Genomic DNA, 9,100 nt, shown 5'->3' on the forward strand with positions numbered 1-9,100 from the left:
TACCCCACCTCCCACCTCCCACCTCCAGCCTCTCACTATTACCCCACCTCCCACCTCCAACTTCTCACTATTACCCCACCTCCAACCTCCAACTTCTCACTATTACCCCACCTCCCACCTCCAGCCTCTCACTGTTACCCCACCTCCCACCTCCAACCTCTCACTGTTACCCCCTGTCTCACTGTTACCCCACCTCCCACCTCCAACCTCTCACTGTTACCCCACCTCCCACCTCCAACCTCTCACTGTTACCCACCTCCCACCTCCAACCTCTCATTGTTACCCCACCTCCCACCTCCAACCTCTCACTGTTACCCCCTGTCTCACTGTTACCCCACCTCCCACCTCCAACCTCTCACTGTTACCCCACTTCCCACCTCCAACCTCTCACTGTTACCCACCTCCCACCTCCAACCTCTCATTGTTACCCTACCGCCCACCTCCAACCTCTCACTATTACCCCACCTCCCACCTCCAACCTCTCACTGTTACCCCACCTCCCACCTCCCACCTCTCACTGTTACCCCACCTCCCACCTCCAACCTCTCACTGTTACCCCACCTCCCACCTCCAACCTCTCACTATTACCCCACGTCCCACCTCCAACCTCTCACTGTTACCCCACCTCCCACCTCCCACCCCTGTCTCACTGTTACCCCCTGTCTCACTGTTACCCCACCTCCCACCTCCAACCTCTCACTGTTACCCCACCTCCCACCTCCAACCTCTTACTATTACCCCACCTCCCACCTCCAACCTCTCACTGTTACCGACCTCCCACCTCCAACCTCCAACCTCTCACTGTTACCCCACCTCCCACCTCCAACCTCTCACTGCCCCCTGTCACTGTTACCCCACCTCCCACCTCCAACCTCTCACTGTTACCCACCTCCCACCTCCAACCTCTCACTGTTACCCCACCTCCCACCTCCAACCTCTCACTATTACCCCACCTCCCACCTCCAACCTTTCACTGTTACCCCACCTCCCACCTCCAACCTCTCACTGTTACCCCACCTCCCACCTCCAACCTCTCACTATTACCCACCTCCCACCTCCAACCTCTCACTATTACCCCACCTCCCACCTCCAACCTCTCACTGTTACCCCTATCTCACTGTTACCCCACCTCTCACTGTTACCCACCTCCCACCTCCAACCTCTCACTGTTACCCCCTGTCTCACTGTTACCCCCTGTCTCACTGTTACCCCATGTCTCACTGTTACCCCATGTCTCTACTCTCACTGTTACCCCCTGTCTCTACTCTCACTGTTACCCCCTCTCACTGTTCCCTCTCTCACTGTTACCCCCTCTCTCACTGTTACCCCCTGTCTCACTGTTACCCCTATCTCACTGTTACCCCCTGTCTCACTGTTACCCCTGTCTCTATCTCACTGTTACCCCCTGTCTCTCCTCTCACTGTTACCCCCTGTCTCTACTCTCACTGTTACCCCTGTCTCTACTCTCACTGTTACCCCCTGTCTCTACTCTCACTGTTAACCCCTGTCTCACTGTTAACCCCTATCTCACTGTTACCCCATGTCTCTACTCTCACTGTTACCCCATGTCTCTACTCTCACTGTTACCCCATGTCTCTACTCTCACTGTTACCCCATGTCTCTACTCTCACTGTTACCCCCTGTCTCACTGTTACCCCCTGTCTCACTGTTACCCCCTGTTTCACTGTTATCCCACCTGTCTCACTGTTTTTCCACAGAGTTCCATCAGAAAAGTTAACCTCATGTAACCTTGGTTGCTTTCACCAGAATGGCAAAAAAATATATATTTTATAAATAGCTGTGAGTCCGCAAGGAAAACACAAAGACATATTCTATTATTATTGAGTCGGAGGATACCTATAATCTCAGTTTGACTCAAGCTAGCTTTATTTGAGATAAGTAGATCAATCCCTTTCACCGAACATTAGACATCCTGACGTTCCATTACAATCTGTATTCTTGTCATCTAACAACAACAAAAACTAAGCATTGTGTCCCTTTGTTGTCCTGGCTGAATTGTTTCGCCAGCACAGTCATGTCATCCTTATTCACCTCAGACACAACACGCACGCACGCACGCACGCACGCACGCACACACACACACACACACACACACACACACACACACACACACACAGACGCAGTGGTGGTGTCATCCCTCCTAACCTCAGTGAAATGTGTATCTGCCTCAGCTGTCAGTGACCAGGATGCCCATCGTGGTGTTTGATTTGAAGGTGTCTCTGTTGGACTAGAAGGAGATTCTCCAGCGGCTGACCGCTCCGTATGTTTGATAGGAAAGCAGGACAGGAAGAATGGAAGGAGAAAATAAAAGTAGGAATCATTATTAAATGTTTTGAATGAGATTATTTTTTGACAATTATTGTGTATTGGGGGTGGGGGGGTGTCCTGTCTTCGATGTAATGGCGGAATATTTGACTACATCTAACTGTGATGAAAAAGTGTTCTATCTGACTACATCTACCTGGGAAGTACAGGTTCTATCTGATCACATCTACCTGTGATGTACAGGTTATATCTGACTACATCTACCTGGGAAGTACAGGTTCTATCTGACTACATCTACCTGTGAAGTACATGTTATTTCTGACCACATCTACCTGTGATGTACAGGTTCTATCTGACCACATCTACCTGTGATGTACAGGTTCTATCTGACCACATCTACCTGTGATGTACAGGTTCTATCTGACTACATCTAATTGGGAAGTACAGGTTCTATCTGACTACATCTACCTGGGAAGTACAGGTTCTATCTGACTACATCTACCTGGGAAGTACAGGTTCTATCTGACCACATCTACATGTGAAGTACAGGTTCTATCTGACTACATCTAATTGGGAAGTACAGGTTCTATCTGACTACACCTACCTGTGAAGTACAGGTTCTATCTGACCACATCTACCTGTGAAGTACAGGTTCTATCTGACCACATCTACCTGTGAAGTACAGGTTCTATCTGACCACATCTACCTGTGAAGTACAGGTTCTATCTGACCACATCTACCTGTGATGGATAGGAGTTATTTCTGACCACATCTACCTGTGAAGTACAGGTTCTATCTGACCACATCTACCTGGGAAGTACAGGTTCTATCTGACTACATCTACCTGTGAAGTAGAAGTTGTATCTGACCACATCTACATGTGATGTACAGGTTCTATCTGACCACATCTACCTGTGAAGTACAGGTTCTATCTGACTACATCTACCTGGGAAGTACAGGTTCTATCTGACCACATCTACCTGGGAAATACAGGTTCTATCTGATCACATCTACCTGTGATGTACAGGTTCTATCTGACCACATCTACATGTGATGTACAGGTTCTATCTGACCACATCTACCTGTGAAGTACAGGTTCTATCTGACCACATCTACCTGTGATGGATAGGAGTTAATTCTGACCACATCTACCTGTGAAGTACAGGTTCTATGTGACCACATCTACCTGTGATGTACAGGTTCTATCTGACCACATCTACCTGTGAAGTAGAAGTTGTATCTGACCACATCTACCTGTGATGTACAGGTTCTATCTGACCACATCTACCTGTGATGGATAGGAGTTAATTCTGACCACATCTACCTTTGAAGTACAGGTTCTATCTGACCACATCTACCTGGGAAGTAGAAGTTCTATCTGACCACATCTACCTGGGAAGTACAGGTTCTATCTGACCACATCTACCTGTGATGGATAGGAGTTAATTCTGAAGACATCTACCTTTGAAGTACAGGTTCTATCTGACCACATCTACCTGGGAAGTACAGGTTCTATCTGACCACATCTACCTGGGAAGTAGAAGTTCTATCTGACCACATCTACCTGTGAAGTACAGGTTCTATCTGACTACATCTACCTGGGAAGTACAGGTTCTATCTGACTACATCTACCTGTGATGGATAGGAGTTATTTCTGACCACATCTACCTGTGAAGTACCGGTTCTATCTGACCACATCCACCTGTGATGGATAGGAGTTAATTCTGACCACATCTACCTGTGAAGTACAGGTTCTATCTGACCACATCTACCTATGAAGTACAGGTTCTATCTGACCACATCTATCTGGGAAGTAGATGTTCTATCTGACCACATCTACCTGTGATGTACAGGTTCTATCTGACCACATCTACCTGTGATGTACAGGTTCTATCTGACCACATCTACCTGTGAAGTACAGGTTCTATCTGACTACATCTACCTGGGAAGTACAGGTTCTATCTGACTACATCTACCTGGGAAGTACAGGTTCTATCTGACCACATCTACCTGGGAAGTACAGGTTCTATCTGACCACATCTACCTGGGAAATACAGGTTCTATCTGACCACATCTACCTGTGAAGTACAGGTTCTATCTGACCACATCTACCTGTGAAGTACAGGTTCTATCTGACCACATCTACCTGTGATGTACAGGTTCTATCTGACCACATCTACCTGTTCTATCTGACCACATCTAGTACAGGTTCTATCTGACCACATCTACCTGTGAAGTACAGGTTCTATCTGACCACATCTACCTGTGAGGTTCTATCTGACCACATCTACAGGTTCTATCTGTGAAGTACAGGTTCTATCTGACCACTGGGAGTTCTATCTGACCACATCTACCTGTGAAGTACAGGTTCTATCTGACCACATCTACCTGTGATGGTTTATCTGACTACATCTACCTGTGAAGTACAGGTTCTATGTGACCACATCTACCTGTGATGTACAGGTTCTATCTGACCACATCTACCTGTGAAGTAGAAGTTGTATCTGACCACATCTACCTGTGATGTACAGGTTCTATCTGACCACATCTACCTGGGAAGTAGAAGTTCTATCTGACCACATCTACCTGGGAAGTAGAAGTTCTATCTGACCACATCTACCTGTGAAGTACAGGTTCTATCTGACTACATCTACCTGTACAGGATCTGTACTGTGAGTACATTTAGTCTATCTGGGAAATACAGGTTCTATCTGATCACATCTACCTGTGATGTACAGGTTCTATCTGACCACATCTACATGTGATGTACAGGTTCTATCTGACCACATCTACCTGTGAAGTACAGGTTCTATCTGACCACATCTACCTGTGATGGATAGGAGTTAATTCTGACCACATCTACCTGTGAAGTACAGGTTCTATCTGACCACATCTACCTGTGAAGTACAGGTTCTATCTGACCACATCTACCTGTGAAGTACAGGTTCTATCTGACCACATCTACCTGTGAAGTACAAGTTCTATCTGACCACATCTACCTGTGAAGTACAGGTTCTATCTGACTACATCTACCTGGGAAGTACAGGTTCTATCTGACCACATCTACCTTTGAAGTACAGGTTCTATCTGACCACATCTACCTGGGAAGTAGAAGTTCTATCTGACCACATCTACCTGGGAAGTACAGGTTCTATCTGACCACATCTACCTGTGATGGATAGGAGTTAATTCTGACCACATCTACCTTTGAAGTACAGGTTCTATCTGACCACATCTACCTGGGAAGTAGAAGTTCTATCTGACCACATCTACCTGGGAAGTACAGGTTCTATCTGACCACATCTACCTGGGAAGTAGAAGTTCTATCTGACCACATCTACCTGGGAAGTACAGGTTCTATCTGACCACATCTACCTGGGAAGTACAGGTTCTATCTGACCACATCTACCTGTGATGGATAGGAGTTAATTCTGACCACATCTACCTGTGAAGTACAGGTTCTATCTGACCACATCTACCTGTGATGGATACAGAGTTATTTCTGACCACATCTGACCACAGGTTCTATCTGACCACATCCACCTGTGATGGATAGAGTTCTATCTGACCACATCTACCTGTGAAGTACAGGTTCTATCTGACTACATCTACCTGGGAAGTACAGGTTCTATCTGACCACATCTACCTGTGAAGTACAGGTTCTATCTGACCACATCTACCTGTGATGGATAGGGTTCTTCTGACCACATCTACCTGGGAAGTACAGGTTCTATCTGACCACATCTACCTATCTGAAGTGGGAAGTACAGGTTCTATCTGACCACATCTACCTGGGAAGTACAAGTTCTATCTGACCACATCTACCTGTGAAGTACAGGTTCTATCTGACTACATCTACCTGGGAAGTACAGGTTCTATCTGACTACATCTACCTGTGAAGTACAGGTTCTATCTGACTACATCTACCTGGGAAGTAGAAGTTCTATCTGACCACATCTACCTGGGAAGTACAGGTTCTATCTGACCACATCTACCTGTGATGGATAGGAGTTACATCTTCTGGACATCTACATCTTTGAAGTACAGGTTCTATCTGACCACATCTACCTGGGAAGTAGAAGTTCTATCTGACCACATCTACCTGGGAAGTACAGGTTCTATCTGACCACATCTACCTGGGAAGTAGAAGTTCTATCTGACCACATCTACCTGTGAAGTACAGGTTCTATCTGACCACATCTACCTGGGAAGTACAGGTTCTATCTGACCACATCCACCTGTGTACAGGATGGATAGGAGTTAATTCTGACCACATCTACCTGTGATGTTCTATCTGATATGGGAGTTATTTCTGACCACATCTACCTGTGAAGTACAGGTTCTATCTGACCACATCCACCTGTGATGGATAGGAGTTAATTCTGACCACATCTACCTGTGAAGTACAGGTTCTATCTGACCACATCTACCTATGAAGTACAGGTTCTATCTGACCACATCCACCTGTGAAGTACAGGTTCTATCTGTGAAGTACAGGTTCTATCTGAATACATCTACCTGGGAAGTACAGGTTCTATCTGACTACATCTACCTGGGAAGTACAGGTTCTATCTGACTACATCTACCTGGGAAGTACAGGTTCTATCTGACTACATCTACCTGGGAAGTACAGGTTCTATCTGACTACATCTACCTGGGAAGTACAGGTTATATCTCTACATCTACCTGGGAAGTACAGGTTCTATCTGACCTACATCTACCTGGGAAGTACAGGTTCTATCTGACCACATCTACCTGTGAAGTACAGGTTCTGACCACATCTACCTGGGAAGTAGAAGTTCTATCTGACCACATCTACCTGTGAAGTACAGGTTCTATCTGACCACATCTACCTGTGATGGATAGGAGTTATTTCTGACCACATCTACCTGTGAAGTACAGGTTCTATCTGACCACATCTACCTGTCAAGTACAGGTTCTATCTGACTACATCTACCTGTGAAGTAGAGGTTCATCTATCTACCTGTGATGGATAGCAGTTATTTCTGACCACATCTACCTGTGAAGTACAGGTTCTATCTGACCACATCTACCTGGGAAGTACAGGTTCTATCTGACCACATCTACCTGGGAAGTACAGGTTCTATCTGACCACATCTACCTGTGATGTACAGGTTATATCTGACTACATCTACCTGTGATGGATAGAGTTATTTCTGACCACATCTACCTGTGAAGTACAGGTTCTATCTGACCACATCTACCTGTGAAGTACAGGTTCTATCTGACCACATCTACCTGTGAAGTACAGGTTCTATCTGACTACATCTACCATCAGGTTCTATCTGACCACATCTACCTGTGATGTACAGGTTCTATCTGACCACATCTACCTGGGAAGTACAGGTTCTATCTGACTACATCTACCTGGGAAATACAGGTTCTATCTGACCACATCTACCTGTGAAGTAGAAGTTGTATCTGACCACATCTACCTGTGATGTACAGGTTCTATCTGACTACATCTACCTGGGAAGTACAGGTTCTATCTGACCACATCTACCTGTGATGGATAGGAGTTATTTCTGACCACATCTACCTGTGAAGTAGAAGTTGTATCTGACCACATCTACCTGTGAAGTACAGGTTCTATCTGACCACATCCACCTGTGATGGATAGGAGTTATTTCTGACCACATCTACCTGTGAAGTACAGGTTCTGACCACATCTACCTGTGATGGATAGGAGACTGACCACATCTACCTGTGAAGTACAGGTTCTATCTGACCACATCTACCTGGATGTATAGAGTTCTTTCTGACCACATCTACCTGTGAAGTACAGGTTCTATCTGACCACATCTACCAGTGATGGATAGGAGTTAATTCTGACCACATCTACCTGTGAAGTACAGGTTCTATCTGACCACATCTACCTGAAGTACAGAAGTTCTATCTGACCACATCTACCTTTGAAGTACAGGTTCTATCTGACCACATCTACCTGGGAAGTAGAAGTTCTATCTGACCACATCTACCTGGGAAGTACAGGTTCTATCTGACCACATCTACCTGGGAAGTAGAAGTTCTATCTGACCACATCTACCTGGGAAGTACAGGTTCTATCTGACCACATCTACCTGGGAAGTACAGGTTCTATGTGACCACATCTACCTGTGATGTACAGGTTCTATCTGACCACATCTACCTGTGAAGTACAGGTTCTATCTGACTACATCTACCTGTGAAGTCGAGGTTCTATCTGACTACATCTACCTGTGATGTACAGGTTCTATCTGACCACATCTACCTGTGAAGTACAGGTTCTATCTGACCACATCTACCTGTGAAGTACAGGTTCTATCTGACCACATCTACCTGGGAAGTACAGGTTCTATCTGACTACATCTACCTGGGAAGTACAGGTTCTATCTGACCACATCTACCTGTGAAGTACAGGTTCTATCTGACCACATCTACCTGTGAAGTAGAAGTTGTATCTGACCACATCTACCTGTGAAGTACAGGTTCTATCTGACCACATCTACCTGTGATGGATATGAGTTATTTCTGACCACATCTACCTGTGAAGTAGAAGTTGTATCTGACCACATCTACCTGTGAAGTACAGGTTCTATCTGACCACATCTACCTGTGATGGATAGGAGTTATTTCTGACCACATCTACCTGTGAAGTACAGGTTCTATCTGACCACATCTACCTGTGATGGATAGGAGTTATTTCTGACCACATCTACCTGGGAAGTACAGGTTCTATCTGACCACATCTACCTGTTATGGATAGGAGTTATTTCTGACCACATCTACCTGGAAGTACAGGTTCTATCTGACC

Source organism: Oncorhynchus nerka, linkage group LG6, assembly GCF_034236695.1.
Source record: "Oncorhynchus nerka isolate Pitt River linkage group LG6, Oner_Uvic_2.0, whole genome shotgun sequence".
In the NCBI taxonomy this organism is placed as follows: domain Eukaryota; kingdom Metazoa; phylum Chordata; class Actinopteri; order Salmoniformes; family Salmonidae; genus Oncorhynchus; species Oncorhynchus nerka.